General features: G+C 42.2%; 1 protein-coding gene across 3 annotated transcripts in view; it reads right to left on the bottom strand.

The window, feature by feature from the left end:
* AP5M1 (adaptor related protein complex 5 subunit mu 1) overlaps positions 1-16,142 on the bottom strand; it is an 857,482-nt gene that overhangs the window by 215,347 nt on the left and 625,993 nt on the right. The gene's annotated exons all lie outside the window — the stretch shown is intronic.

The following is a 16,142-nucleotide window of genomic DNA, read 5'->3' as shown; positions in this document are numbered from 1 at the left end:
TTTATAAAGGATAACAGGCAGGAGCGGCGTTAGGTCAACTCGCACCCTAGGCATAAGGGCTCCACGGCGCTCCCCACAACAGCAACCGGTGCCCCCATCCTGGTCTACCTATACCAAATAAACACTGAAAAAGCACCCCTGCTATAGCGGTGCCCTAGGCGGCTGCCTAGTTGGTCTATGCCTATGGCCAGCTATGATAACAGGAACAAGTGGCTCACACACTCCACAGGACATCAAAAGCAGATGGAAGGAGTACTTATGTGGGGTTTTCTTCATTCAGAATCTGTTAGAAGATGTACTGCCCCAGACAAAGCCCACAATGACAGAAGAGTAGCAGCCTACCATAGAAGAAATAAGAACAGCACTAAAGAAAATTAAGTCAGGGAAAGCAGCAGGCTCAGATGAGGTCACAGCAAACATGATAAAGATGCTGGATGATATGGGAGAAATGGCACTGGAGGATACTCGTAGTGGTATGGAGAGAAATGTGTATCACAGATGACTGGAGAATAAGCATACTAATGCCAGTGTTCAAGAAAGTACAGTTGTGTACATTTACCATAAATGTAGATGTTCGAGTGTATTTACTGTTTCAGTCATCACACTTGGGTTATCCTGCCAGGGGTAGCTCTCAGTCAGCCCAAATACCAGAGGCTTAGTATTTCTGCGTTGGTTGCTGTCACTCCAGGACTGACGTCAGGTCATCAGTGGTATAAAATCAGGCAGCTGACACCATTACATCAGTTTTTCTTGCCCCAACTATCACGAGCCCCCAAATAGGGAGCCAGGTTATGGTGGAAGAACATTACCAGTAGAAAGTAAATACCAAAGATTCCCTGTAAGGAGAGAGGAAGAGACAGAGAGAGTGAAACAAGGGGGATGGAGGGTGGAAAACCAGGACTGCAACAGTGAATACACTCGAACATCTACATTTATGGTAAGTGTACACAACTGTACTATGTTCTTTGTGTTTCACTGTTACAGTTATCACACTTGGGTTGATTCCCAAAGCTGAAGAAAAGGGTGGAGGCAGTCAAGAAAACTGGGGGCTGGCTAGGATGCCCTGCAAGACTGCGGTGGCAAAGCCTGTCCTGGATTTGGAGAAGGTATGAACAGAAGTCCATGTTGCAGCCTCCAGGATGTCCCTGGTGGGGACCCCTCTGAGAAAAGCTGCACAGGTGAAAGTTGCCCTGGTGGAATGCATCCTGACCCCCTTTGGGGGCATTTTCCCATGCTGTTTGTAGCAGAAATGGATGCAGTGTGCTATCCATTTGGAGATTGTTTGGATATGGCCTTGCCCTCTGCCCCTGCTGCAAAACTGACTAGCAATTGGTCAGTTTTTCTAAAAGATTTAGTCCTATCCAGATATAATCTGAGCTGTCTGTGCACATCTAGAGAGTGCAGAATCCTTTCCCCCTTGATTTGTGGGCTATGAAAAAAGGTGGGCAAATTAATGGATTGGTTGAGAGCTACACTAGACACCACTTTAGGCATGAAGGATGGGTTAGTCCTAAGGGAGACTCTGTCAGCATGGAAAATGATGAAGTGCTCTACAGCCATGAGTGCTTGTAGCTCTGAAAATCTTCTAGCTGAAGTGATGGCCAGAAGCAAGGCTGTTTTCCAAGAGAGGAATTTTAACTCTGCTAAAGTTGCAGGTTCAAAGGGGGGTAGGGTGAGCTTTTCCAACACAAAGTTAAGGTCCCAAGCTGAGGTAGGAGCTCTTCTGGATGGCCTTAAGTAATCCCCCTCTTAGGAACTGTTTGATGAGAGGGTGTAAGAAGACAGGTGGCTCTGTGCTGTAATGAGCAGAGATGGCAGAGGCATAAATTTTAATAGAAGAGAATAATAGATCCCTGTGTAGTAGGTCTGCTAGGTAATCCAGGATGAGAGGTAGGGAAGGCTGTACTGTTTCAGCTCCCTTAGCCTGGATCCAGGTGCAAAACCTTTTCCACTTGTCAGCATAGGCTTTTCTAGTACTGGGGCATCTGACCTCATGTATAACATCTAGGACTTGTTTGCTTAGGCCAGCAGCTTGAAGAGAGGTCAGGGAATAAGCCAGACTGCCAGGCTGAGAGTCTGCAATTGGGGATGCATGAATTATCCATTCTTCTGGGTCAGGAGTGTTGGGATCTGAGGTAGGTGCCCTGGTGGCAGGGGTGACAGGCTGCGCAGCAGTGGGTACCAGTGCTGGTGTGGCCAGTCTGGGGCAATCAGGATTGCCCTTGGTTTTTCCTCCCATATTTTGAGCAGTATCCTTGAAATGAGTGGTTGAGGGGGAAATGCATAGACCGAGAGGTTTACCATTGGAAGGATAGAGCATCCACTTTCCAGGCCTTGCTGTGAGGTTCCCTGGTGCAGAATTTGCTGAGATGATGATTGGAGTAGGAGGCAAGGAGGTCCACCTTTGGGGTGCCCCATTTCTGGGTTACAAGGGTGAAGGTTCTGTGGTCTAGCTGCCACTCATGTGGGTCTAGCAGGTTTCTGCTTAAGTTGTCTGCCGCAGAGTGTAGGGAGCCTGGCAGGATTTGTGCTAGCAGGTGTATTTGCAAGGCTGAGGCTGTGTGCCAAAGGGTCATGCCGAGCCTGCAGAGAGGCTAAGATTGAGTCCCTCCCTGCTTGTTGATATACCACATCACTGTGGTGTTGTCTGTTTTGATCAGTAGAGGCCCTGGGGAGAGTAGGGGTATGAAAGATGTCAGGGCATGCTGAACAGCTAACATCTCTTTTTGGTTGATGTGCAGATGTATTTGATGTGGGCTCCAATGGCCCTGAATGCACCTGCTGTCCAGCTGTGAACCCCAGGCATATTCTGATGCATCTGTGGTGCGGGTCTGGGTGGCACGGGGTTGTGAGAAGGGAAGTCTGCTGCTGCTGACCAAAGAAAATCTTTCTTTAGACAGGGTATCACTGGTATGATAGTTTCCGGGTCTTGAGAGTGTTGACACAAAAGGCTTTTTAGGTACCATTGTAGTTTTCTCATATGCAGTCTGGCATATGGAATGAGTAGAATGCAGGAGGCCATGAACCCTACAGCTTGCATGATTTTCCTTGTGGATAACTGGGTTCTGGTGCCTAGTTGACAGAAGTAGCCTGTCAGGTAGTCTTGTTTTTCTGGAGTAAGGAATGCCATCTGGGATGCTGTGTCCAGGCTTGCTCCCAGGAATACAATTTTTTGTGTGGGGACTATTTCTGAGTTATTTTCGTTTATAGTATACTCCAGGGAGGTCAGTAGGTCCTTTACAAAGGTCAGGTGCTGTAACAGCTTTTCCTAACTGTCTGCCTGAATCAGGCAATCATCTAAGTAGAGGTAAATTTGAATATTTCTTTGTCTGCAAAAAGGAATGGCTGGAGCCAGGCATTTTGTGAAAACTCTGGGAGCAGTGGATAAACTAAAGGGAAGTACAGAGAACTGAAAGTGCAAAGATCCTACCCTGAAACATAGATATTTACTGCAAGATTCCCTGACTGGGATGTGTAGGTAGGCCTCTTTTAGGTCTAGGGTGGCTAATCAAGCATCCTTGGAAAGCATAAGAAGAAGCTGCTGGAGGGTGAGCATTTTGAATTTTGGCATAATCAAAAAGGTGTTTAGAATGGATAGATTGAGGATTGGATGCCAGGTGCCCTCTTTCCTGGGTACCAGGAAGAGTCTGGAATAGAAAATTTGGCCTATCTGGTCTGCAGGAACATGCTGTATTGCCCTCATGGAGAGCACGTTTTGGTCTCTGCCCACTGGTTTGGAGGAAGATCTGGGAACCCATTTGGGGTTGGCAGAGTGTGGAAATAAAATCTGTATCCCTGGGACACTATGTTGAGGACCCATCGGTCATTGTTAATAGAGGCCCAGTTGTTTGCATGGAAGGAGAGTTTTCCTCCTAGGGGCACAGGTAAGGGGAGGAGGAGGAAAGTTATTGTGAGTTCTTACCATAAGGGGGTGGCTTAGCACTCCCTGTTTTTGAAGAGGAGGAACTCCATTGCTTAGATCTCTGCATCTATGGGACTGCTGTCTGGGGGTTCTGCTTCCCCTGGGTCTGGGCTGAGCTGGCCTGGAGGGGGCTGGAAAGGACCAGTGCTTGGAGGGGCAATGCCTACTGAACCTTGGAGGCTGGACCTGTAAAAAGTCTTTAACTGTCTGCATAGATTTAGCTTTTTCTTCCATCTTTTTTAAGACCTCTTCTGTTTTGGTGCCAAACAAATTGTCTTTGTTCAATGGTGCATCCAATAATCTTGATTTGACATGGTCTGGCAAGGTCTGTTCCTTAAGCCAAGCATGCCTTCTAAGGACAGAACCAGTGACTTCTGCTCTGCAAGATGCTTCTAGGGCGTCAAAGCCACATTGCAAGGTGTGCTTAGTAACTTGGCTTGCAGAATGCATAAGCTCTTGTAGTTCTTTATTTTCTGCACAAGCAGGAAAGGAAGACGTTTTTTGTTTGAGGAATTCCATGGTATGCTGCTAATATTTCAGCATGTGGAACTGACAATTTAGTGCTTTAATGGCAAGAGTTGCAGAGGTGTATACATTTTTACCCCATTTGTCTAAAGGTTGGGAATCCCTGTCTGAGGGGGTGTGATTCTTAGCTGAGGTTGCTTTAATTCCTTTAGGTTCTTGGGAGATGACCTCTGGGTCAGCAGTAGGATTTTTGAAATGGAATTTGTGAGAGTCAGAGACTCTGTAGTACCTGTCAGGTTTCCTGGGAGCAGGAGGAAGGGTGTCAGGAGTGAAACTGGATTCCATAAAAACATCTTCCACAACATCCAGGACAGGAAGAATGGCTAAAGGTCTGTGCTGTGGTAAATCTAAGAACCCCCCCCCCCCCCAAGTCTCTTTTTTTGACTGAGGATAGTCCTGACATTCCCAATGGAAATGCTCTGTAGGGTTTCACCAAATGAAAAATCCTCAGGTGGAAGGGCAGAAGGAATGAATTCCTCTGCATCAGAATCCTCTTAAGGAGAGAGGGGTTGCATGTCTTCATATTCAGAAGCATCAGAGTCATCGGACTCCTGTTCAGATAAAACTACTGGGAACAAGTCTCTCTTTCTTTTGGAAGAGGTAGCCCGGCTTCCCCTAATAAGCATAATAAGGTCTTCCGCCATATGAAGCATTTGAGACTGAGGCATGGAAGCAGGTGCCTGAGCTTGGGTCGTTGTTTTCTTGGGCGTAGTTCATACCCCGCACCATAGAAACCCGGTAGTTTTAGAAAGAACTGAAGACGTGAAAGAAGTCATCAGTTTGTGTCGAGTATCGGTAGTGCGAAGAACTTCCTCGGAAGCTGGTGCCTGCTCAATGGCTCTGGACCCATCCAAGGTAGAGACATCCACAGGATCCTTAGTCGAAGAAGAATCTCACGGCATACCAGACTCCGAAAGGGTCTCAGTAGCGGCCTGCAAATCCACAGAAGCGGGCATCAGGGGCTGCAAAAGCACCTCACTGAGGACTGGAGAACTGACGACTAGCTTAACGGAAGCATCGTCGGCAGTTTTGGACCTGTGCTGTCTCTCTCTTTATCCTCACGTTTTTTTCAGAAAATCGGTAGTCGGATGGCTTACCGAAGCCATATCGGAATTCAAGGACTGAGAGTGAAAATATCTTCCTACAATAAGGGCCCGACAACGTATAGTTCTGGCGTTGAACAAAGCACAAAAGCGACAGCGAGCGACGTCGTGGTCTGGGCCGAAACAGGTGATGCAGTAAGAATGGAAGTCTCGGTGTGGTATTTGCGTTCTACAGGCGAGACAATTGTTAACATTTTCTGACATCGGTTAGAGCAAGAAAAAAGGATAGTCAATGGGGTACTTAGCTTTGGAAGACTTCAACTTCAATTCGGAAACAAAAACTCAGGTTGCGGCCGACCGGCACTCATGTGAATTGCTTCTGCTTCAGGCTCCTCAGCAAGAAAGATTGATGTAATTGCGTTGGCTGCCTGATTTTATACCACTGATGACCTGATATCAGTCCTGGAGCAACAGCAACCAATGCTGAAATACTAAGCCTCTGGTATTCAGGCTGACTGAGGGCTACCCCTGGCAGGATAACCCAAGTGTGATGATTGCAACAGTGAAACACGAAGAACATCAAAGTGGACACACAACTGTGGGCAGTACAGAGGTATCAAACTCCTGCCACATTGCATAAAAATTCTGGAGAGGGAAATGAATACGCACAATAGTAGAACTTAAGATGGGAAATGAGCAGTTCAGATTTAGATCAGGATGCAGCACAACTAGCCTGATGTTTGCAATGAGACAGATAGCCAAGAAAAGGCTAGAAATGAGTAAAGAGTCCAACTGGGCATTCCTAGACTTGGAGAAAGCATATGACAAGGTCCCAAGAAAGCTAATTCGGGCAGACCTGCAGTGGTTTGAAGTCCTAGAAACATTGGTAGAATTAGTGTAGGTTATGTACAAGGACCCAGTGATTCAAGTACAAACAGTGTTTGGTCTCTCAGAGGAGTTCCCAGTGGGAGTGAGTGTGCAACAGGGTTCAGCTCTGAGCCCACTGATGTTCATACTGGTGGTGGACTACATTAGCGAACAGGTCAGAGGGAACAGATCAACAAAGTTGCTACATGCAGACGATGTGGCATAACAGGCAGACTCTGAGGAAGAACTTCAGTTAAGGATAGGCGAATTAAATACAAACCCGAGGACACATGGGATGAAATTGAGTACAGAAAAGACAGTTTTAATGGCAGCAAATGGTGGAGTTTAGAAGAAGTTGAGAATTGCGATAAAAGGGAAAATAGTGGAACAGATTAACAGCTTCAAGTATCTGGTAGGGGTGGTGGAGAAAAAGGGAAGTCTGAATGAGGAGGTCAAAGGTAGAAACAGACAGGTTGCAGCCAACTGACACAGAGTGTCAGGTATAGTATATGACAGAAGAATGCCAAAGAAGCTGGAAATTAAGGTGTACAGAACAATGGTGCAACCAGTACTACTGCATGGTACAGAAACCTGGGCAGTAAAGGCAGAGCAGTTGAGGAAACTAAAGGTGATAGAGCTGAAGTGCCCAAGATGGGTGGAAGAATGCACACTGTGGGATAGATGAAAAAATGAGGGCATACGTGTAGAAGACAAAGTAGCTCCAATTTCAGAAAAGGTAGAACAGCAGATCACAGTGGTTCAGGCACATGTGCAGAAAAGCAGAATACAAACTGATGAAGAATATTTGGGACAGACAGGAAGTAGGCACAAGGAAACAAGGGCATTCAGCAAAGGGGTGGATGGATCGTGTGAGAGAAGACCTTCAACAGTCAGGCATGTGTGCTGAAGAAGGTAGGACAGTGGCACTGAAGCGAGAGAGAGAGATGGTGACAGTTGACAGGACACCCCGACCCCATGTAGTAAATGGGAAAAAGAAGGTTGATGATGACTTTACAATTTTACTTTCAGACTTGGGGAATAACTGTGAATCTTTTTTTTTTTTCATCTAAGATCCTCTGTATCGACCAGCTTGCAGTCTCATTGATCTAACACAGCTTCAGCTGTAGCCAGCCTCTAGGTAGTTTCTCTCATCTGTAACTCAACCTCTGTTAATTGGTCAGTTTTGGCTGTTGATGGTGCCTCCAAGTCCCTAGTCATCTCATAATTTTTCTGAACATATGCAGTACTTGGGGAGTTTTTTTTTACAAGTTTCCATTATTCTGTTCAATCGACTGTGTTGCAGTTGTGGTCCTGTCACTTGCATGCAGTCTTCCTTCACTTGGACAATGATATCAACTGAATTCTGTCCAGATGACTAGTGATAATAATGGAGCATTCTCCTCTATTCTATCAAACAGTCCCTTCTTCTGCAACCACTTCAATCTATTTCACTTTTTGTCCAGACTTGGTGCCTTCTAATCACTTATTCATTCATGGGGGGGGGGGGGGGACAAAGTTCTCACTTACCCCACATCTTACACTAGCCCTGCTCCAACCAGAAGTTAACACTTCCTGAATTTTTTTTAGAATAAAAATTAACAAGATTTGTATTAGAGAAAATATCTGCCCATTGTACATTTTTTTCCAAACAATCTTTTTCTATTTTAAACTTCAACCAGGCAATGCATATAACACAGAACACATTCAATCATCATACATTTTCAGATCCATTATCCAGTCTCTGTTTTGATAGTCACAATATTTTCAATTTAATCAACACACCCAGAAAATGTTTTCACAATTTCCTCTGACCCTCTCCTTGCTTCTCCAACAGACTGGGTTAGCTTTCTGGGTAAATATAGGGAAGTCTTAATGAAATATTTTAAAATAATTGTGTTGTCATTTCCACCAGATTATCTTAATTGCTATACTTGGTAACCACATCATTTTTCACACTTACCTTTCAGAGATTTCAATATTAAGAAATCCAGCCTGGCCTTCTCTCAGTTTATGGAGCAAATTCTTTTTAGACACAGTAACTCTTTGTAGCTTGGGTTATCAGCTCTTTATTTCCTGTTTTCCCTTCCCTTACTTCAATAAGCTCTTTACTGATGGTGAACTCTCACTTTAACTTAATTCATCCTCAGCATCAGAGCCCCTTTTTTTCTAGATGGGGTTGGAATGCCAAATCGGCTGTTGCAATCTCTCGACTCAAAACCACTCTCCTACCATCTTTGATAGTCAGGCACGACAGTCAAAGGTTTCTCTCACACAATACATCTCTTTGTTGTATGTCTTCATTTCCTCTTGCCTTCTTCCAGTCTGTTTGAAATCAGATTATCTTCTGCTTTTCTGCACATATGTCCAATTCAATGTTCTGTTCTCTTTGACCTTTTCTGCAACTGCAGCTACTTGGTCTTCTGCTCTGATGTCTTCATTTATTTGTCTATTCAACTGTGTGCATCTTGCCATCCATCTCAGGCACTTCATCTCCACCATCTCTAGCTTCCAGATCGTCTCTGCATTCAATGCCTAGGTTTCTGTACCAAACAGAAGTACTGGTTGTAACACTGTTATATACTCCTTACTTTTCACCTTTGGCATTCTTTGTCACATACTACACCTGACACCCTATGCAAGTTGGCAGAACACCCTCTGATTCTAGCTTTGACCTCCTCATTCAAAATTCCATTCAACCACCCCTCACAAACACCTGCAGTCATTAATCTGCTCCATTATATTCCCTTCTATCTCAATCTTCAGGTTCTTCTGACCCTCTCCCCCGTTTGCTGCCATGACAAATGTCTTAGATGTACTCAGATTCATACCAAGTGCCTTCTAATCCCCTACAATTTGTTGAAATTCTTGTTCACAGTCTGCTTGTAATGCCATATCATCTGCATACAACAGTTTTGTTGATCGGTACCATCTGACCTGTTTGCTAATGTAGTCCATCATCATTATGAACATCAGTGTACTCAGAGCTGTAACCTAATGCACACTTATTCCTACTGAGAAGCCCAGTAATTCTGAAAATTGTTCCTACTTGTGTCACTGAATACTTCTGCATAGCCTGCACTAATTCTACCAACGTTTCCAGGACTTCAAACCATCACAGGACTACACAAAATCAGTTTTCTTGAGACCTTATGTGGTTTCTCCAGTTCTAGGAATGCCTAGTTGGACTGCTATCACACTGCAAACATTGGATCAGTTGTTCTGCATCCTGATCGGAATCTGAACAGTTGACCTCCCATGTTTCTATTATTTAGTGTATTCATTTATCAATCATCCTCTTCACATTTTCAACACAAGTTTGATGCCTCTATACTGCCCACAGTTATTAATGCCCCTTTTGTTCTTATACAATGGCACTAGTATGCTTACTCTCCAGCCATTTGGGATATATCTGTCTCCATACTGCTAGAACTACCCTTTGGAGCCATTTCTCCTCTACCACACCCAACATCTTGATGACGGTAACCCCATTAGTTGATGACATTTGCCTCATTAGCCCTTTGTAATGCAACCTTTACCTTTCTGGAATTTTGTACCTCTCTCTTGGTAGCTCCCAAGACAGCACCTTATTGGATACCATCATTGCTTTTTGCCCATAGCCAGATTACTGGCTGCTTTCTTTTCTCATTGTAGTCATATGTACTGGGAGAATACCTAGTTTCCACCTTCTCAGTGAATTACTTGTAAATATTTTAACTAATTCAGTTTTCTTGTCTTGTAATAGATGTGTACTGAATTAGTTTTCTTTAGGTCCCCACATTAACTCAAAAAAAGATCATTACCCCCTCTTCTCAGGGTCTATTTCTATCACTATACCTTTCCATAAGGCTAAATAACTCCTATCTTGACATCTTAAATAAAAAAGCTAGTAGTGCTACCTTGGTTTAATGCCCTAAATCTGGGAACGCCATTCTTCCTAAATCTCTAGAGAGCATCATCTTATCCATTGCTACTCTAGCCTTCCTTTTGTGTCATGTGAATACTTTCACTCACTTCTCTGGTCTCTTTCTTCCCCTTTCTTCAACAGAACACCAAAAGGCTTGGACCAGGTATAAAATATGTGATAAGATATGCCAGTGGAACACTTGTGCTCCTAGTTCCTGATACATATTTGGGGTTTTCCATCTTTTGCCATGAATATCTGTGTAGGCAACATTATTAAATTAAACAACTCACTCCAAAATACTACCATTTCTTCTCCCAACACATTTCACAATTATACAGGTAGTCCATCTGATCCTGGGTATTTTCCTACAGACTGCAACCTCATGACTTCCACCATTTCCTGACTAGTGATCCTTCCAGTCATTCTTTATGACTCTTCACTTGATAGCTTTGAGTGCTTTATCCATCTTAAAGGAAAACTCCACCTTTGACTATATGTTTTCACGCTAAGCTTGTTTTCTGAGCTATTTTAACACCTCAAAATCAATCACTCTGCTTCTCATAGCATTTTAACATGTTTTCTGCAAAATGGCTACCAATGGGCCTTGACATATTAATATGATCTAGTTTTTCTTCAGACCTTTCTTTTTCCCATAATCCATTTCAAGTCTGCTTTATGCGAGTCATGCTAAACATAAGGAAGTAGTGGTACATTCCCACGCCATTGACATATAATGGGATTAGTGTCAATCACTGTCAGCTTATATATGTAACATGACTGCTTCTTTTACTTCTTGAATGACTCTCATTTGTGTGCATTTCAGAGCTTGTATTACAGTATACTAAGGAGTTATACAGCAGCAGCCAATAAAGTAGCTAAATTGCAGGCCTTTGTTCAAAGTATCTTTTTGCAGTCCAAGATGAACTGGAAGTTCCCTCTGTATTTCAGTGTGTGTATGTACATTTAAGAAGCTTTCCAGTGAGCTAGCATGTGTGTATAAATATTGAGCACATGCAAGCAAGACTGCCATTTTTTAGTGAGCAGCAGAGGTGCACGCATGTATGTATGTGTAGTAGTCAGTTTGTTTATATTTTATGTTGCTGCTATCAATCCTGATGTGTTTGTATGTAATAAAGTATATAAATGAACACCCAAGCCACTTCATCTTAACTAGCTACCACAAGACGAGCAACACTCTCCACCCATATTTTGGTAAATGTGTTGGTACTTTACAAGCAAAATTATTTTTCGTTTTCTCTAAATGTCACAGACATCTTTGATATTACATTTAAGTAATCTTACAATGTAAAGTAGTATAAACAACAAACATTGAAAGTTTAAAGCTTGGCATTTCAGTAATGTGATGCTACCTATGTAAATTTGTCAAAAGAGGCAAGAACTGCCTTTGAACCACAGACTAATCTAATTGCTCTGTTTTGCAATGAAGGTCATAGCTACATTGGAAGCAACAGTGAATTAGTGTTAAGTTCTCGTCCTCTCTGCAATAAAAACAGTGGAAAACAGTTTCACACCTCCCTATTTTACAGAAATTGCTGAGCTCCTGACATCAGCAGGACTAATTACCCATACAAGACTGTCAGCAGTACCTAACTACAAATTTCTCTATTTCTGTGGTATGTCATGTAGACGTAAACAAATTCCTCTGCAAATTATGTGAGAAGTTAAGTTTTAAAGAAAAAGTGGATAGTTTTTCCCTTCCTTTGATTCCAAGGCAAGGAAATAAAGTTCTATAAAGTACAAATGGGTTTCTAGTACCCATTACAATATTAAAACCATACTGTAGGGAGAGAAGCAACCTAAGAGTTGAGTTAAACTGTATGAGAAGGTGAAGTTTTCCTTTAAAAATCGGCCTATTTCCTTCTTTATATTGTCCTGTCTCTGCTCTGATCGGTCCAACTCAGAATTATTTATTTAATATTTGTTGACCAGGCAAGTCCAGTTGGGCACAAAGGCCCAAGGAGAAATGCTCCAGCACACACAGTACAAACCAGTCTTTTAAGTTATAAAATATCAACAATTTTAGGCAGAATACAATTAAAATAAATTTTACAATGTCAAAATAGATAAGATAGTAACTATATATACAGCAGTAAGACAGTTATACCAATTATACTCTATACAGATATAATTAAATAATTATGCAGTACGACAGATATCACAATAAAGAGTTCTGAATTATTTAAAAAGGGTGGAAAGCGAAAGGTTGATTTAATTATGAGATATAAATGAAATGAGTATTGGCAGAAGGTGGGGTGGGTGAAGACAGAGTGATAGTTGGTAACAGAATAAAGGAGAGCAGAGATGTTATACTTATTTTAGACAGGTACAGCTACAGAGCTAAGATGACGAGAGGTGTTTTCTTAGATGTGCTTTGAATGTCCATTGATCTTCAAGAAGCCTGAGAGCATGTGAGAGGGCATTCCAGAGGGTAGCTACAGAGTTTAAGGAGGCTCCCAATGCATTTTGAGCTTTAGTGCCAGACAGGAGGAGTTTGTCTTTAGAGCAAAGAGCTTTGATAGGGTGGTAGTGTTGAAGCATAGCTTTTAGTTCTGGATACTTACTTATCAGGGTAGTATATTAGCACATGTGCTAGCTGTAGCTGACTATAATGGAAATGATGCAAGTTCAGTCCAATTTATTTGTTTAAGGAGAACAATGATGAGTTATAAAGGGGCAAATTGCAACAAAGCAAACTATTTTATTGTAACACTGTTCCAGCTTTGTATGTGTGGACATTTGTAGGTTACTACAGAGTGGAGAGACATACAGTAGGATAGGTAGGAGGCAGGCTTTAGCTACGGTTTCTCTAGTTCTGTCTGTTAGGTAGGGTTTTGTTCTATACAAGATGCCGAACTTTTGGTGTTTTTTTTTTTAATAAGTTTGGAAGTGTAAGTCAGATTTCAAGTTGTCATCAATTCCGACTTCAAAGAGTCTGGTGTTTAGGGACCTGTTCAATCAGGATGTTATTTATTCAAGTAATTTTGACACATTTTGCTTTGGGAGAATGTTTTTGGGGTGAAAAGTAGCAATGTCATTTCTGGGGGGGGGGGTTAAGAAGGAGTTGCGAGTTATTTAGCTAGGATTCGTTGGATGCAAAGGATTTTTGAGTAATTTCTTGACGTTTTGTAGGTTAGAGGCTGTGCAGATGAGTGTAAAGTTATTTGCATATTTGTACAGGAGTGGCATGCTTGGAAGCAGTTTGTATATCATTTGTTAAACAGGAGGGTTTCAAGTATGGAACCTTGTGGCACTCCTGCAGTAATGGGTAGAAATGAATATTATTTCTGCTGTCATTTGACTGCTTGGAATCTATTTGTTAGGCAGCAGTTAAACCAGCAGAGGGACAAAGGGGACAGAACCAATGAGGAGAGTTTCAGTCATAGCTTATGGTGAAAGATGTTGTCAAATTTTTTTGGACAGGTCTAGGAATAAGGACAGTACTAGGTTTCCAGTATTTTTCTTTCTATTAATGTTATCAGAAAAGTGAAGTAGGGTAGTAGTGGAGGGTCGCATTCATGTTGTTAAACGTTTACAAGTTCGAACGTCATATGGTCAAAACCATATGTTCAAACTTGTAAAACTTTGAATGTTGCAATGGAGATCTCCGTAAAGGAAGCTTTCCCTTTCCTGCAATGTAGTGCAATCTTGGAGTTGGTATATTTAAGTAGTGGGGGGGTATGGAAGGTGCAGGGGGGCTTGCCTCTCTGCTTACAACCTTCAGGTAAGTTTTTTGTGTTTTTTTTTTATTATGTTGTTAAACTTTTAAAGTTTGAACATATCGTGTTGAACTTTTAAAAGTTTGACAACATGATATAGACCCATAGTGGAGCTATGGCTGGGACAAAAACCATGTTGTGTGCGGAGGAAAGAATGTTTATGGCAAGGCATTGAAATAATTTGGAGTGGATATACTTTTCTAATATTTTAAACAACTGTGACAACTTGGCAATTGGTCTGAGGTTGAAGTAGTCAGAATAGGGTCGTCCTTTATGAAGAGGAAGTATATCTTCTTCCAAATGGCCAGAACATGAAATTCTAGAATGGATGTGTATTTTAGTATAGATATTGGATATGACAGAGCTTCAGCTGCAGTTTTTTAGAAATTCAGGAAGAAGGCTGTCTACAGCAGAGATTGTAATATTTATTTTTATCAGATATTTTCTTATGGTGGAGGAAGGAACAGGTTTGAGTGAGAAGTGAGCTTCAATGGGGTTTTGTTGGTGGGGGGGTTCATTTGATGGAGAGGCTGTCTTTGATAAGTGAGGTTACAGCTTGCAAGAAGTATCTGTTAAAGCTATTTGTGACTGCTAATAAAGCATCTTCGGGGGGGGGGGGGTGTTGATTTTGGCCTGGATTTAGTATATTTTGGACCAATGACCAGAATTTGTTTAGGATTATTTTGGATTGTCTGCTGTAAGTTAAAGTAGCAGAGTTTTTGTTTTGTTTTTTTGTCAAGCCTTATACTGTGTTTGGTTTTATTTCTCATCTGTCTGTGGTGTAGAAGTTTTTCCTGGGATTTGTTGTTGTGCCATGCTTTCACGGCTTTATCTAAGCGCCATTAGTTGTCTACTGTTTTAAGAAAGCAATTTGCTGGATTAAGTTTAACTCTTTTTCCTGATGGCAGCATATTCGTTCAGTATATTGGTAAAGTTTTTCTTAAATTTGAGGGTGATTTGTCTAAAGGAAGATTTTTTTTAAATATTTCAGTTGTATTGCTTGAGAGTGGAGATGAAATGGTCTACCTTAAAAGTGGATAGGTTATGTGCATTTTTGTATGGCGATGTTTTATTGGAATCCATACAAGTCCGTTCAGCAAACAGGGCAGGTGGTCACTTAGGTTGCCAGACGGCATGCCATAGTTATATTACTTGGTTTAGTTGAGAGAATTCAGTCTACTGTAGATGTCTTAGGGGAGGGCTTGTTATATCTTGTTGGTGTATTGATGAGCTGAGAGAAACCACACAGGTTAATACTGGTAGTGGTAATATCAGGTACAGTCTGGGCCTAGTCTATGTTAAGGTCCCCAAGGATGATGATTTCTTGGGGTATATTGATAGATGCCTATGGGGCAGCCGCGGTGGTACAGCATTTAGCATTGCCGCCTCACAGCAAGAGGTTCTTTGGTTCGATCCTTGGCTGGGGTGCATTCTGTGTGGAGTTTGCATGTCCTCCCTGTGGTCGCGTGGGTTTCCTCCGGGTACTCCGGTTTCCTCCCACATCCCAAAGACATGTTGTAGGTGGATTGGACACACTAAATTGGCCCTAGGCATGAGTGTGTGCATGTGTGTGTGTGCCTTCTTTAGAAGGTTGGGTGCCAGGCTGGCAAGACGACACCATAAAACTCCACTGCCAATCCTGAGTGGACAGGTGATCCGCTGTGGTGACCCCTAACCGGGAAAAGCCAAAAGAAGAAGAAGATTGATAGATGCCTATGATATTATGTCCTCCACTGTGCTGATGTTATTGTCAGGGAGAACATATAAGGCTATGATACATATGGTCTTTTAACAGTATAGCTTGAGTGAGGAAATAAGAATCTCTGCATTATTGAATGAAGGATTATTTTTCCAATAAAGGGATATGTTCAGGTGTTTTGGGTATACAATCTCTACCCCACCTGCATTTTTGGATATACAGTCTACTCAAAGAATATGATATCCTGGAGGGAGGATTTCAGTGTCTTTGACTTTGGGTTTCAGCCACATTTCTGGGATACCAAGAAAGTCAGGCTTAAAATGAGATATGAAAGCATACAGTTCAGTTACTTTGTTACAGATGCTTCTAAGGTTAATGTTTATAAATTTTAGACTTGTTTTGCCTAAGTTACAAAAGTGAGGTGTTACATTATTAATGGTTGTGT

The sequence above is a fragment of the Protopterus annectens genome, chromosome 6.part0 (assembly GCF_019279795.1).
Source record: "Protopterus annectens isolate FY-2018-M chromosome 6.part0, PAN1.0, whole genome shotgun sequence".
Lineage (NCBI taxonomy): Eukaryota > Metazoa > Chordata > Ceratodontiformes > Protopteridae > Protopterus > Protopterus annectens.
Note: the sequence above shows the minus strand (reverse complement) of the source record. Positions and strands in the feature narration are given on the sequence as shown.